This window comes from Anabas testudineus, chromosome 13 (assembly GCF_900324465.2).
Source record: "Anabas testudineus chromosome 13, fAnaTes1.2, whole genome shotgun sequence".
Classification (NCBI taxonomy): domain Eukaryota; kingdom Metazoa; phylum Chordata; class Actinopteri; order Anabantiformes; family Anabantidae; genus Anabas; species Anabas testudineus.
This window is the reverse complement of record NC_046622.1, coordinates 2,642,430-2,657,210: the sequence shown is the minus strand read 5'-3', so window position 1 is coordinate 2,657,210 and position 14,781 is coordinate 2,642,430. Positions and strand designations below refer to the sequence as shown.

General features: G+C 43.7%; 1 protein-coding gene across 1 annotated transcript in view; it reads left to right on the top strand.

The window, feature by feature from the left end:
• The first annotated feature begins 504 nt into the window (after positions 1-504).
• The window catches only part of slc8a2b (solute carrier family 8 member 2b), a 115,615-nt gene continuing 101,338 nt past the window's right edge, over positions 505-14,781 (top strand). Inside the window, exons 1-2 of the mRNA XM_026371149.1 lie at positions 505-540; positions 898-1,228. The gene's annotated coding sequence lies outside the window, so the exon portion shown is untranslated. The remainder of the gene's footprint in view (positions 541-897; positions 1,229-14,781) is intronic.

The window sequence follows — 14,781 nt, the reverse complement described above, 5'->3', positions numbered from 1 at the left end:
ATTATACCATAATACATAATACAATTAGAGATTATAACGATACAACTTGCTAATTAAAAATTGTAGAAAAACTGTAGGAACACATTGAATTAATGAAAAAACTAATGTTAAACAAGAAGTAAAAAGCAGAAGAAGTGAGTGTGAAGTGAGGGGAGGAGGTGTACAGGTCTCTGACGGACTTCACTCAATGAACTCTGGGAGGTAGATTTAGCACAGTGTCTGTACAGAGACAGACTGTCCGACTGACTGATTGACTGACTGTTTCCTGCCTGCATGGTCAGCAGGCCTCAGCAGGCAGAGCAGAACCCTAAGTAATTGGTGCTGCTCTATACTGTGATAAATGCCTCCCTCTCTGCTCTCCCGTCTGGCCCTCGAACACCCCTCTGCACCCCCACTTTAGTTATTACCCTACGTCCACATTCAGATATTAGAGTGTCAGCTTTTATAATGTATAATGTTGATCTCTAATGTTAGAAAATAGGGAGAAGACTGTTAAGCAGAGGAGCCACGCTGACTGCAGAGCATCCTGTTGCTGTCCTGGTGAATCAACTGTCAATTTCTCCTCCTCTCCTCTTTTCTTTCCTGTCTTATTGTCTACGTTTGACTTCTTCCCTCATCGCCTCTTCCATGTGTCTCCTCTCCTCGTCTCCTTTTCGACTCCTCTTTATCAGTCCTATTCCCTCATATCTTCTTCCTAGTTTCCTCTTTTCTCTCTCAGTTTCTTTCTATTCTCTCTTTGTGTTTCTTGTAATTTATCCTTTAGTCTCATTTTTTCTTTATGTTGCTTTCTTCTCCTGTTTCCTCCTTTTTTGACTTTCCATTTAAAAATGTTGTATTTTATGTTCTTCTCCTCTCCTCTGCTCCCTTCTCCTCTCCTCTCCTCCGTTTCTCCAACAGGCGCGTATCCCGTCCATCCATCCATCCGCGCCCCCGAGAACAAGCCGCGCTCCTCGTCACCCCTCCCAGCTGTTCGTTTGTGTGTATGTGTGTGGTGAGGGACCGCGGGGAGGGGGAGAGCGCCTGTGTGCATGTGTGTGCAGTTTGTTGAGTGTGTCTGGACGAGAGACAGGGTGAGAGAGAGACAGGGAGACAGGGAGAGAGGGAGAGCGGCAGAGTCGAGCAGCGGGGACGGAGCAGCAGAGCGCAGTGCTGAGGACAGTTCTCTCTCCGTCTTAATAAATGATACTATGCTCGTTGCTTCGGTTGCGGGCTGGCAATAGAACACAAGGTAAGAGATATTTCCTTTGCAGTCCTCCTGTGTTTTGTTTGTCTACAGCATTTTGCGCATTTTTCTGCCTGTTGGTTGTGCGCTCTTGCTCGTGCGCTCGCGTTGCGGGCACCACTCACTGCTGATTGTGGCCATGTGGAGCCGCTTCGTGGTGCCAGAACTGCCTTATTGACAGTGTGCCTCACTGGAATCGAGGAGTTAAATGTCCTACCTGATGTTTGTTTGTCTGTTTGTAAAGACGTGTTGTTTTCATCTTTGGAATGATTTAGATGTTTGAAGTCGAGCTCGTCATCCTCGGCTTCATGCGTCCCCATCCCTGAAGCCTCCATGTGTCCTATATTCGCCTGAAGTTCTTTAGGGGCGTGAGTGAAATACTAAGCATGTTGCGGGGTTTTGTAAGATGCGTGCTGACTGCATTAAGCTCTCTGCCCCGGCGCTGCCATCCGAGTGCCTCCCAGTTCAATGCGCGTCTCTGCCGTGCGTGGCTGAGTGAGTGAGTCCGTGCAGCAGCCTGGGAGCGATGGGAGTGTGCAGGCCAAGTGCTGTGTTCAAGTGCAGGAATCAGCAACGTTAACTCTGACATGTTTGCTGGAGGTGCTGGAGAAAAAGTTGATAATAGTTTAAAATAAAAATGCATTTCAGATGTGTCATGAGCTGATGGAGTATCTCACATCTTCTAAATGCATTTTCCTGCTGATGTTTATAAAGAGACAGCGTGAGGCAGTAGTAATAGTAATTGATGACACTGCGCCTCTTGGCTGCGGCGACCGGTGTCAAGTGAGCAGAAAGAAGCACAAGACTTCTGGTTGGAATTTCAAAATAAAGCCAAACTCGAACATGAGACGTGAGATTTCACGGCCTGATCGGACTAGTCTTAGTGGGAGAGGACTCAGTGTCATGTATAGTGATTGCTGCTGCACCACCTGTGTGCAGGAGCCTTCACCTGATTTGCCCCAGTAGAGCTGCTCAGTGTCAGACTGGGTGAATGTGAACCTGGCTATAGATACAGTACTAGAGTATTGATGCACATAACTCATCATTATCCCTTTCAAAATCCAAAGTACATGAAGAGATGTGACATATTTCTATTTAACAGAAATGCTTTTTGTATTTGACTGAGTTCTGTTGACACCATCCTAAACCAACAGAGCACCGTTCACACCTTTATCTTGAAAACCTATTCTCTCGGTTTCCGGTCTGCTCCGGTCTCTTTCCGTCGGTCTTTAAAAGGTCTCTGGGCTGCAGGAACCACTCAGGGATGTGGCCTCAGTCTTTTTAATGAAGGACCAAATGTCAGTGATGGATGAGATTCATGTATTTTTGGAAATAACAGTGAAGGAAAAATAATATTACACAAAACCACATGGAAGCACTAAATATCATCTATTAAAATATTAAGAAGGTGATTTCAGAGATTATAGACGAGGACAGACATAAACTCACTGATCACACTTTATAATAATAATGCAACCAACCAGCAGCTCCGTGGTCACTTGTACAAGGTGATAATGTTATTATATGTTTCTTATTGAGGTCATAGTGGAGCTGGAGTCGTACTGTGGTGCGTTATAGATGCTTCAGCCGCTCATTTATGTAAATAGGGCAGATAGGTAACCAGTGAATGGTGGGTTTCTCTTCAGTAGGACTGTTTATATTCCCTTTAAATTCACATCATTTCACCTTCCTGAGCTCGAGGGGCACAGAGAGAGAAGCATTAGATTCTAAATGTAAAAGTGTTCATGCATTCAGTCTGACGTCCGCCATTACAGTAGTTTGATGAAGGAGTCTCTTATATGCAGCATGTAGAGAAGTGGGGATCCTCCTCCTGCACAGAAGCTGCAGCGGGTCTTCCCAGGGCTTTTCCTCTCTCCCTCCCTCTCTCTCCCTCTCTCTCTCTCTCTGCCGCTGCAGTTTTTCTGGGGCTTCCCTTGTTTTCCCTGCACCAGCCTTCAGCCCAGCCCTTCTTCTATCCATCTCTCTGTCTATGAGGCCAAGTAACTCCCTCCCTCCATCGATCGTGGAGGGAAAGCAGCTGTAAGATACAGATGTAGCAGCAACAAACAGTGGGATCCCGCATGTTTAGACACATTAAGGCTGTATAATGGGGAGCTGATGTCATAAAGCGCTGTAGCATTTGTCCCTGAGGACATGTTGTATCAGTAAGTAGTGTTTCATCGTTTAAATGACCTGAACGTGGAGCGTTTTCTCCTCGAGCTGCTCTTTAACACGACTGATGAGGCTTTCACTTCTCTGTCTCTCTCTGATGTTTGATATTTGCTCATACTCCCTTCACTCCACCAACAAGCATCTTCTAAATAATGTCCAAGTGCTCCGTTACCTTTATAGTGCTTGATGGATTATTCATTAACGCCCCTCCCTCCTCTCTCTGCCTGTCCTCCATTAGCGCTCCATCTCTCTTTCACTCTTGCCTCCTCCCACCTTCTCTATCTTCTCCCTCCCTCGTTTCTCTTCTTCTCCTCCCGCTTTTTTGGCATCTCATCACATCTTTACATCTTCTTTGTGTTGTATTACATTTCACAACTACTGTGGAGGATATTTAGCAGCTTCTCTTATCTGGAGCCACTTACACATTCACTCTGCTCCCCTGTTTTCTACGTCTTTTAACCTTCACGTACCCAGGGGGGTGTAGTGCTGCTCTTTCATCGCCGCCCCATCTCGCGCTCGTGCATTTACAATTCACACTTGGGAAAAGCTCTGGCACAACCACAGCTCTGAGCTGCTGGCTGTTGAGCTCTGATGAGTACCCTGTTACATAACTGAATACTGTAATTTCAAACTCTGCTGCAACATTTTGATAGAATAAAGAATTTGTTTTTCTATGCTTTTGATTTTGCTTTTCTGAGCAGCTCATGAAGGGATGAATTTAGTGTTTCTAATGAGCTGAAGAAGTAAAAACAGAGACATGAACAAAAAAAAAAGACACAAAAACTAACTGAACATCAGTGAATTCTGGGAAATGAAATGCAGGTTAAGAATGTGTATCACCAAAGAAAGAGACTAAATGATGTCAACTCATACTAGAGCACAGATTACAGTCATCATAAGGTCTTATTGTAGTTACAAAGAAGGTTTACAAACAGTGGTGCACTGTTAATGTAACTGCAAACACCATTATAAAGTCTATTATAGAGGAAATAATGTGAAATAAATATTTACTACCAGTCCAAAGTTAAGACCCAGCTCCTCCCTCAGTGGTTATTTTTAGAACTGTACATTAATACTGAAGACGTCCAAACAATAAAAGGACACACATGGATTTATGTGGTAAACAAAAAACATTAAACAGCCCAGAATATGTTTTATATTGTTTATTTGTTGTCTCCTTCACTCTCCTTCCTGAACAAATAACTCTTAGACAACCTAAAGGTGTGCTGAAGGTCACTGTCATGTTGGAAAACAAATCATGGTTCCACTAAGAAACCAGAACTGGACTCATCAGACCTCAGTACAGTTTTCAGATGGACTGACCTTCAGTTCCTAATGTAGTGATGGACTTGGTCTTTTCTTTTTCCTTGTGTGTCTCCTGTTATAATATATATTTGGACAGTAGCAGCACCTCACTTCCTTCCTTCCTCCTTCCTTCTCTCTCTCCTCACATCTGAATGCAGGAGACACAGTTAACATTTGGAGAGAAGACACTTTGGAGATTTGACTGTAAACTTCAAACTGCGTCGGTGCTTTAATGAGATGCATCACTTTCTCAAGTTTGGCTGAAATTGGATGCCCGTTATGTGAGATATTGGCAAACAGAAAAAAATCGAACGCATAAATGAGCAAACAGTTTGATCTTTACCAATCCCCACACCTCCAGTTTCATCATGCGTGACTGAAAACAGTGAGATGAATGTTTGTTCTGGTAAACAGAAGAAAGGAAGAGGAGAAAGACCAGAGATCAAACGCACAGAGCATTTGAGAAAAGACGCATGTAAATATGTCCAACAGGACCGACGTGCAGACACATGAGAACGTCTCCTGAACCACAGCACAGAGGGCTGCACGGGTGGATCAGTTTGTGTTGTGACCTCTACATCAGCCGCCTGCTGAGGGGCCGCTCCTCAGCTCCTCAGCTCTCCTGCTAAAACCACGCTCTTATTATGAGATGTGTTTGAAACTGTGTGTGATAAAGAGAGTGAAACACACACTCTCACTCATCACAGGCAGAAATGGATTTTCTGTGTTCTACTCTTGTCAACTTTTACACCACTAATCCATTATGGTTTGACCTGAGCTGCTCCGTGAGCCTTTTGTGTCAGGTGCCTCGTGAAATTCACTTTCTGTGCTCCGAGGTTACGTAACCAGAGGAGCGGCGGCACATTACTGTTGATATCTGAGTCTTTTCCAAACCAACGTCTCTCTGCCTCTTCAGAGCTTCCTCCTTTACTTCTCTCACCTCTACACTTAACCTGCGCCAACGTTTCCACTGTGATCTTGATTTGCGTTAAGATGCTTTGACTCTCATCCTTTCCTCCACTTATACACGTAACCTTATTCCTCCTCCACATCCTGTCTCTCTACAGCCTGAGTATCATTAATATGAATGAGGATCACGGCTGCAGCTTGTTCTATTCTGTCCACAGATGCAGGGTCCACTGCTCTTTATTTAAACACTGTGTGGGTGTGTCCAGGTCTGGATCTGAGACGTTCACAGCTTGATTCCAGTCAGATCTCTTTGTTGGTTTGTGGCAGCAGATGATGCTGCTTTGATTTATTTCGCTGCTGTCAGTTCGTCCACTGGTTTCACTCGTTCCATTTGATAAACTGAATTTGGGGCGAGCTTTGGTCCCATCAGATGCTGCACTCTGACTTCTTCTCCTCTGACAATGAAGTATCCGACTTCCTCTTTTCTATCATCCTCATCCTTGTTTATCTCCTCCATTTGTTTCCCTCCTCTCTTCACCTTCCTTCATTCCTCCAGTTTCAGTGTACAATCATTCATCGTCTAATTTCTTCTTCCTTCTCTTCCCTTTCTCTTTCTATTCCCTAGCGCTCTTTTCTCATTCTCACACTTCTGCTCCATCTCTTCTCCCCCACCTTCTCTTTCAACAGCTCATTTGTCATCCTCTTCTCTCTTCTTTCTCCAATCCATCTTCTCCTGCTTCTTTACTTTTATCCCTCCTCCTTCCTCCTTCATCGTCATCCTTCTTTTCTTGTTAGCTCATCTATCTCCCTTCCATCATTTAACCTCCTCCTTCATCAGCTCATCTTTTTCTCTTTTCTCTCGTCCTCTGGTCATTTTCAGTTGTATCCTCTCATCTCCTCCTCATAGTTTTATTCTTTTAACATTTTCCTTTCAGGTCCTCCAGCTCCTTTTGTGGTTACTAATCTTTCTTCTTCCGTCGTCTTCTCCATACACTCTCAGTTCTTCACTTGCTTTCCTTCCTTCTTTTCTTTATTTCTTGTTCCTCCAACTGCTCAAACGCTGTTCCCACACCAACTCCTCCGCCTGTCAGTGCTATCTGTCATCTGAGGGTGCAATCACAGTGTGGAGGACACTGTAGTGCTCTCGTGTAGGCAGGTGTAGGTTGGATTTTCTCTGAGTGGACTGTAGATTTGGAGAGCAGAGAGTTTGGGACTTAGTTTAATTTGTGGGCCATAAATTCTATAGATGATTTCTCTAAAAGTCGACTTAATGATGTGGATCAAGGACTTATTGTCTTTAAATAAAATATTTTCAGTCTTGCACTGAAACCCAGAAGAGAACACAACTGTCCAAATGAGTTGACCTGGATCTTTGTCTTTTTAAGACAGACATCCTTATTAGACATAAAACCTTTACTAAGCATCCTCTGGTCCAGGATCCTCCCACTCATCGTCTTCCCACTGCGACCGGCACATTCAGTGTCTGCCTAGTCATGCTCTAGTTTTCCTTCTCTGTCTTTTGCTGTTTCCCTCTCTCCGTTCGCACATCATCCACCCTCGAGCTGCTCTGCTCTTAACCCCCCCGCCCCCACTTTATCTTGCGTGTGACTGACAACCAGTAAATGTGTCCACTCATGCATTTCCTCTCTTTCCTCGGGGATCAAGAGAAGGAGAATGACAGTTATTAATGCCAGTGATGTCATATGGCACCGTACAACCTCGGTCTCTTTTAACGCAGCACTGGCTGATGTTCATTCTGCAGCCGTTAACATTAAGAGATGTTCACTGTAGAGTGCTCTGTTTATCTTCTTTATGTTCTTCTTGTATTTGAATATTTTATTATTGTATTTTAATATATTGTTCATCATGTAGTGTACTGTAGGAGTATTTCAGTCCTGCGTTAGTCAGATGCACTACTAACCTAATCCACGCTCTTACATAAAGGGTACGCCACTCCTGAATATTGGCATTGAGGATATTATAAAGTCGTCCATCATCCAAATTAGACTTGGGAGACTATATTCCTGTAACAAGAACAGTCCACATGTTGTTTGCGTCAGCAGGTTATTACGACCAACAGTAACATATTATTACTTCTGTTCTTCGGGGCGGCTGTAGATCAGTCGGTGGGGCAATCGGCCATGAACTCCAGGATTGGTGCATTAATTCCCCGGTGCCATCATCTATGTGCAGCCGTCCAGCAGCAATTTACCCATGGGGATCAATAAAGGAGTTAAAAAAATTACAGTCAGGAAACCTCCAGTGGCCACAGAAATGATGACTTAGTAACATATAAATGTACTTTAGGAGGAGGCTGCAGGGGACAGATCCGTCACAGGAGGCTGATGCTGAAAATGTATACCATAACTATTAGCATCTCCCTGATTCTCTTTAGAAAAAGCTAATGGGATTGTTCCACTGGCTTTTGGTTTATTGCATGAAATATGCTCTGTTTATGATTCAGCAAGTTAACTCTTCTTTAACAGTTTGTGACGCTGAACTATGAACTATCACATTTACATTTTCAACAACAGTATTTCCTCATAGCGACTTGAACTTGATAAATCTGGATGTTGTCATTAGAAAAGTTCCAAGTGTGTGAGTATAAACACAACGAGGCTCGGCATGCTGACATTTGACCTCTGGTATCTCATATCTCATGTACACTAAAGCCTAAATCATGAGCTGTTGTTTGTTATTTATGTTTTATGTCGTAGAAAAACCACAGAGCTTATTTCATGTGTCCAAACAAAATCCATACAAACAACTAAAAATATAATTGGATGTGCTAAAATGCTAACTCTCTATTGCTGTAATGATGCTGACCAACAGCATTTCAGGGCTATTTCAAGAGGCCGTTGAGAAGCTTGGGGCAGATTACATCCAATACTCTAAATGACTTGTTGAAAGCTTCAGATTGTCAAACTATCAAACCAAAGGTTTGGCTCCACTGCACCAGCACTGCTGCCGGGTTCCTGCTGGCACTGAAGGTCCTGGAAAGGTTTCTACTGGAGCTGCAGCACAGCCGAGCACGAAAGGACCGACTGGTGATACTGGTGATGGTCTGTGTACAGCTGAATACTGTGAATCAAACGTCTTGTCAGCCAACGCGTACACAGAGGTAGAGCATGAAGTGTCACGAACTCATGCAGGGACATATTCTCGGGTTTGACAGGATCGTGTGCGACAGATGCTGTTGAAGAGTTCTGAGGCAGTGCTCAGCATACAGAGTGGACTGTGCTGCAGGAGCCGTTTGAGACGTTTCTGTGGACTTTTATTTGACATTTTCTCTGCTGTGAAATGATGCAACTGCCTGAATTCAAGCTGACCACTGCCTCTGTTCTCACAGAGCAACCGGCCAACTGTTTTATGCATTCTCTGCAGGGCACGAGTGGTTTTTAAATAAGATGATTAAAGAGATTTTTAATAAGGTTTTTATTTTATCGTCTCCATCATACATAGACAGATACTGTACACTCTGCATGTATTTAAAAACACACACACACACACACACACACACACACACTCCATCCTTGTTCAACAGATTGCTGTGCTCAGTTTTTACACATGGGAGACACAGCACCCGCTGAGACGGCTGTCACACCCCAGACAACACACACGCACAGAAATGTGCACAAAGAGGCACGATGCACCCTGCAGGTTCACGCGCATACACCCATTGGTGCGAGTCCAGGAACTGTGCCACCAGCTGTCCCCCTATTGGCTGTCGTCCCCATGTAGGAGGTGTGTATGTGTGTGTAGCAGTGTGGTCCAATACCACGCACCCTCAACGGGCTGTTCCTCAGTTAGGACGTAGGGTTTTGGTTGGGATTGTTTGGGTAAGGAGTGAGTGAGTGTCCTCTGAACCCCATGAGCAGCATGTGTGTGGTGGAAGGTCTCGCTTTCTTTCACTCAGTCTCTTTCTGTCTCGCCCACTCCTTCTTCACATCCTGAGACTTGAGCTCAGACTCTCATCAGAGCAGCAGCAGATTAAACATCCTGCGTCATCACTGTTGCACAAAACACATTAGGAGGAAAAAACAAACCGTGTGTCTGTGTGAACGTTTGAAGACAAATAAAAGGGCTCCTCTCTCTCTCTCTCTCTCTCTCCCCCCCCCCCCCCCCCCCCCCTCTCCTCTCTCTCTCTGGTTCTGAACCTCTCTCTCTCTCTCTCTCTCTCTCTCTCTGGTTCTGAACCTCTCCCTCTCTCTCTCTCTCCTCTCCTCCCCCCCCCCCCCCTCCTCCCCCTCTCTCCTCTCTCTTTCCCTCTCTCTCTCTCTCTCTCTCTCTCTCTCTCTCTCTGGTTCTGAACCTCTCTCTCTCTCTCTCTCTCTCTCTGGTTCTGAACCTCTCTCTCTCTCTCCTCTCTCTCTCTCTCTGGTTCTGAACCTCTCTCTCTCCTTCTCCTCTCTCCTCTCCTCTCTCTCTGGTTCTGAACCTCTCTCTCTCTCTCTCTCTCTCTCTCTGGTTCTGAACCTCTCTCTCTCCTCTCTCTCTCTCTCTCTCTCTCTCTGGTTCTGAACCTCTCTCTCTCTCTCTCTCTCTCTCTCTGGTTCTGAACTCTCTCTCTCCCTCTCTCTCTCTCACCCCTCTCTCTCTCTCTCTCTCTCTCTCTCTGGTTCTGAACTCTCCCTCTCTCTCCCTCTCTCTCTCTCTCTCTCTCTCTCCTCCTCTCTCTCTCTCTCTCTCTCTGGTTCTGAACCTCTCTCTCTCTCTCTCTCTCTCTCTCTGGTTCTGAACCTCTCTCTCTCTCTCTCTCCCTCCCTCTCTCTCTCTCTCTCTCTGGTTCTGAACCTCTCTCTCTCTCTCTCCCTCCCTCTCTCCTCTCTCTCTCTCTGGTTCTGAACCTCTCTCTCTCTCTCTTTTATTTCTTGCTTGTTGTGTGTGGATGTGGATGATCATTCATCTCACTTCTTCCATCTCATGGATTTTCTTTTCTGTGACCAGGAGGAACTGGGAACTGGTTTTCATTTGGTTTTAGTTGAAGTTGTTCTGAGATCTGTTATTTCTGAGCAGCATGTTTCAGTGATTAATAGAACTGGAAAGCGTTTTTTCACTTTGACCATTTGTTTTGTGAAAAACTAACTCATAAATATTTTACCAGGATTGATTGAAGCTGCGTTCGTTCTTGGATTCTCTAGTTCTGGGAGGGACTGACTAAACACAGGCAGATCTTCAGGACTCACACACTTTCACTCTTCTTCTCTTTCTCTGTTTGTGTAATTAGATTCAGGTCATTTTCAGCCACAGACCCATAAAACCTGTTTCTCATTTGTCTCATACACACACACACACACACGCTGTGATTGGTTATTGATTTTTAAAGTCAACCCTCCTCCACACACCTCCACAATGTGACTCATCACAAACACACACACGTAACCACATCAGATCCCGTCGCTGACCTCTTTAAACCAGTAATGCTCTCACTGATATCTGAATGTGTTGTTCTTGACGTTCTATTCCACAGTCTGATGCTTTCTTCTTTCTGCCCTCAGCAGCAGTTGAAATTAATTGAAAATTAATTCTCTAAAAATATTGGCTCCTGCTCTTTAACAAGTCAAATGATTCAGAGAGTTTCAGCTCAGAGAAAATGTCAAACATAAAAGTACATTTTAGACAGAATGAATCATTTAGTGTTAGAATATAACACTATGTTAGATTGTTGTGATCGACAGCTGTTGTTGTATGTGATTGGTTTAAATACCGTATATTGTAGATACACAACACTAAACACTAAATAACTAGTAACAGGCTGCAAGTCTCATTTTCTCAGCTGTGTCGTGTAAGAAGCTTACAAACCATCTCTGAATGAAAACTCTGTGGCGATGTGTTAATGAGAAAGTGTGTGTGTGTGTGTTTGCCGTAAGCTGCTGTTTGATGTCAGCTGTGTGTATACAGTAAACTGCTGCACTCTGAGCCTCCATGCCGTGTGTGTGTGTGTGTGTGTGTGTGTGTGTTGGCCCATATGTTTGTCAGTGCAGCCTTTTGTAATCAAGGTGATAAGTGTGTTATGTAAGATGTAAACATGTATGAAACCCTGCTGAGATCATGGGACCTCTGTAGCTCCTCAGGTTATGCACGGAGCTTGTTAGCTGTGATATACGTCTTTTATTTTTTATATGTTTGGTTGAATAACTTCTACAGTAGAGACAGATGTTGCCTCTGGTCTGTACGACTTCACTGACCTCCGCTGTGCTTCGACAGGATGTCATTGGTTTATACGACACATTAACATTAAATAATAAGAAGCAGCTCAGAGTTTACAGCTGAGCTGCTGCAGCAAACAATATGTTCTGAAACACTGTACGTCGGATATGTCACATGTTCCCACATCATTATGCAACTCTCAGCTCACTGTTGATGCTACACTTATTCTGCCTTCTTTAGCTTTAGCGTCTTTATTCATTCTTCTTCACCGAAAACAAGTCATACATTACCCACAATGCAACTCTGTGCTGAGATATTTTCTGTGTTTTCTGCATTTTTGAGGTTGAAAATCTGAGTTGAATGTTCAAAGCTTTCCACGATTTATGAAGCCTTATGTATATCATGAAAATCTGCAACTGTGAGAGACTCGGTGAATATATTGAGAGTGTAGTGTAGCGTAGTCTTGTGTAGCGTTGATCGGTGCTTCATTTTGTGCAGCAGTCGGTTGGTTGGTTTGTGGACGTAGGTCGCAGTAGCAGTCACTCTGTGAGATGGTCATCCTGAATTTCTGACACTGACAGAATTTTGTCCCAGACTGTTTGTGGTTGCAAGCGGCCATCGTTAAACCTCTCTCAGTGTGACGTGGGAGCTCGATACTGGAGCCACAGTTAAAGTACTCATCACAGGGTGAACAACCGCACAGTGAATACCTGCCTTTAGATTACACACAGCTCCCTTCACACACTTTACACTTTATGAAGCGTATTCACTGACACACAGTGATAAAGACAAAAGACAGAAACACACTTGATATTTGTTAGGTGTTGTGATCACGATGCCTTTATGCTTCTTTGTAGTACTTTTACTCTTGGTCCTTCTTGTATACTGCGTGCTGTACATAAACAAATACTTATTACTTATTAAATATGTACAGCAGTGCTCCAACGGTCTGTGGCAGCAATGTGCAATAAAAGGTACAACTGAGTGTAAACACTGTTAGATGACGATGAAAATCTCCACAGGGCATATTTAACTTTTCCAATTTCATTTCAACAGAAGTTGAAGTTGAACTCGAGGCTGCCTTACAGAATAAAAGCGTGACCCGAGGAAAAACACATTTCTCAAACAATAAAGCTTCATTCTGTGCTCTCAATAATTCCTTAATCCTAAATGAGCTGGCAAATTTGTACCATCACAAAATAACTGGGCTGAGTAAACACGGCTCTGTTACTGCTGCGGCTGTATAAGGCGGCTCAGATGACATACAGCACATCCATTGGTATCCTCTCACACACACACACACTCACTCACACACACACTTCTGGCACATCAGATTGTTCCCCCTGTGCTGACACACACCAGTGCTGTGGGGTGGTTTCTCTGCGTGTCAGCATGAGTGAGTGTTTTGTTCTGCTGTATTGTTCTGTGTCCGAGGTTTGCCTCTGTTATCTGGCCGCCTGTCTGCACCAGTGTCTGGCTGCTCTTCCTGATAATGTTTTGTTGTTCGGCCACAACGTGCTGCAGTGTCCTCTTTTAGCAACACAAGACTCAACTTTCATTGAACTGTTGGCACAGAGATCAGCTCTGGAATGGAGCTGATATGTAAAATACTAAATATCATCTGGTTTTCTATTATTACTACCAGTGATGTACTGGAAAATGTTGCTAAACTACTGGTTCACTAAATTCACCTTCAGGCAAGTTTGGTAAAGTCTGAATGAACTTCACGCCTGCCAAGATCAAGAAAGTGTAAATGCACCGTGGAAGGAAAAGGAATGGAAACGCCAACAGGTGATAGCACCTCCACACCGGGCTCTGAAGTGCGAATGTTCTGCTTGGTGGTGGGTGGAAAGTGGAAAAAGAGAAGAGGTGCAGTTCACAGGAACATACAGTGCTTTATCTGCGTGGCACAGATATATGTGACTAGAAGAAGAGTCTGGAGACGGTAGTTAGACGAGGTGGAGCTGGAGACAGAGCTCCATTTCACAGGCATTAACACGAGGTCAGCTGGTCCTCTGTTTAACACAGATGCTGATGACGACACGGTTTGGAAGGTTGAACTCTATTCGCACATCATTGGCTTTTTTTCTTGTATTTAAGTTTCAGTTATTATGTAGTGGTAAGATCGAGACGTCCTCACGTTTAGCCTGCAAGTGTAAAGAAAAGCCCAATTGTTTTAAAGCAGGAAAAAGGAAAGAATGTATGTGGGGACTATTTTCAGTGGTGGATGAATACACATTGCTGTATATTTGGAATGACACTTTAGTATTTAACAGTGTGTCCTGCTGTGATAAGATATGAGGCTGCAGCGTTTTCAAGTGAGTTCAGAAACGTACAGAATGTTAATTGTAGCTTAATCATTGAACTATTTATCAGCATTGTTTACATATATTTGTCAGCTGTTTAAGTTTTTTTATTGCTGATGACAGAAACAACATTCGAGTCTTTAACATTTAGTTTGTTGCAATAATCAGTTCATCCTTACAAGAATAGGACTTTAGAGGCGAGGTCAACGGGAGCACACTGAAGCTTTGCAGGTGTAAATGAGCAGTTTGGAGCAGAAATGAACGCTGTGAACCTTCTGAATGAATAAACATTTAATCGTTTTCTCTTCGCTTTCCTGCTGCGTCAGTGTTTTTCTGAATGTCTTTTCTAAAGCTGCAGTATCACACACAGTTAACTCACCTATTGTTTTTATCTGAAGAAGCAGAAACAGGATAAACCCACCGTGTTGTGTAACTTGGTTCCTGCATCTCTCTGTGCTGGACTGAAGCTTTTCTCAGTTGCTCTTGGTTGTATCTGTCTTTCATTTCTGCATCACATCTCATCGCTGTGAGCTTTATAAAACCGTGGGCTGGTCATCGCTGATGAAACCTTGATTTTAATGAATGAAATCTTATCAACAGGTCCCATGAAATTGAATTATGCCCATAACACAAGATGGCGTAATTACATTTTGTGGAACCTGAAAATTTTAATTAATACAACTAACAAAAGTCAAGGTTTCATTTTGTGAGTGAAGA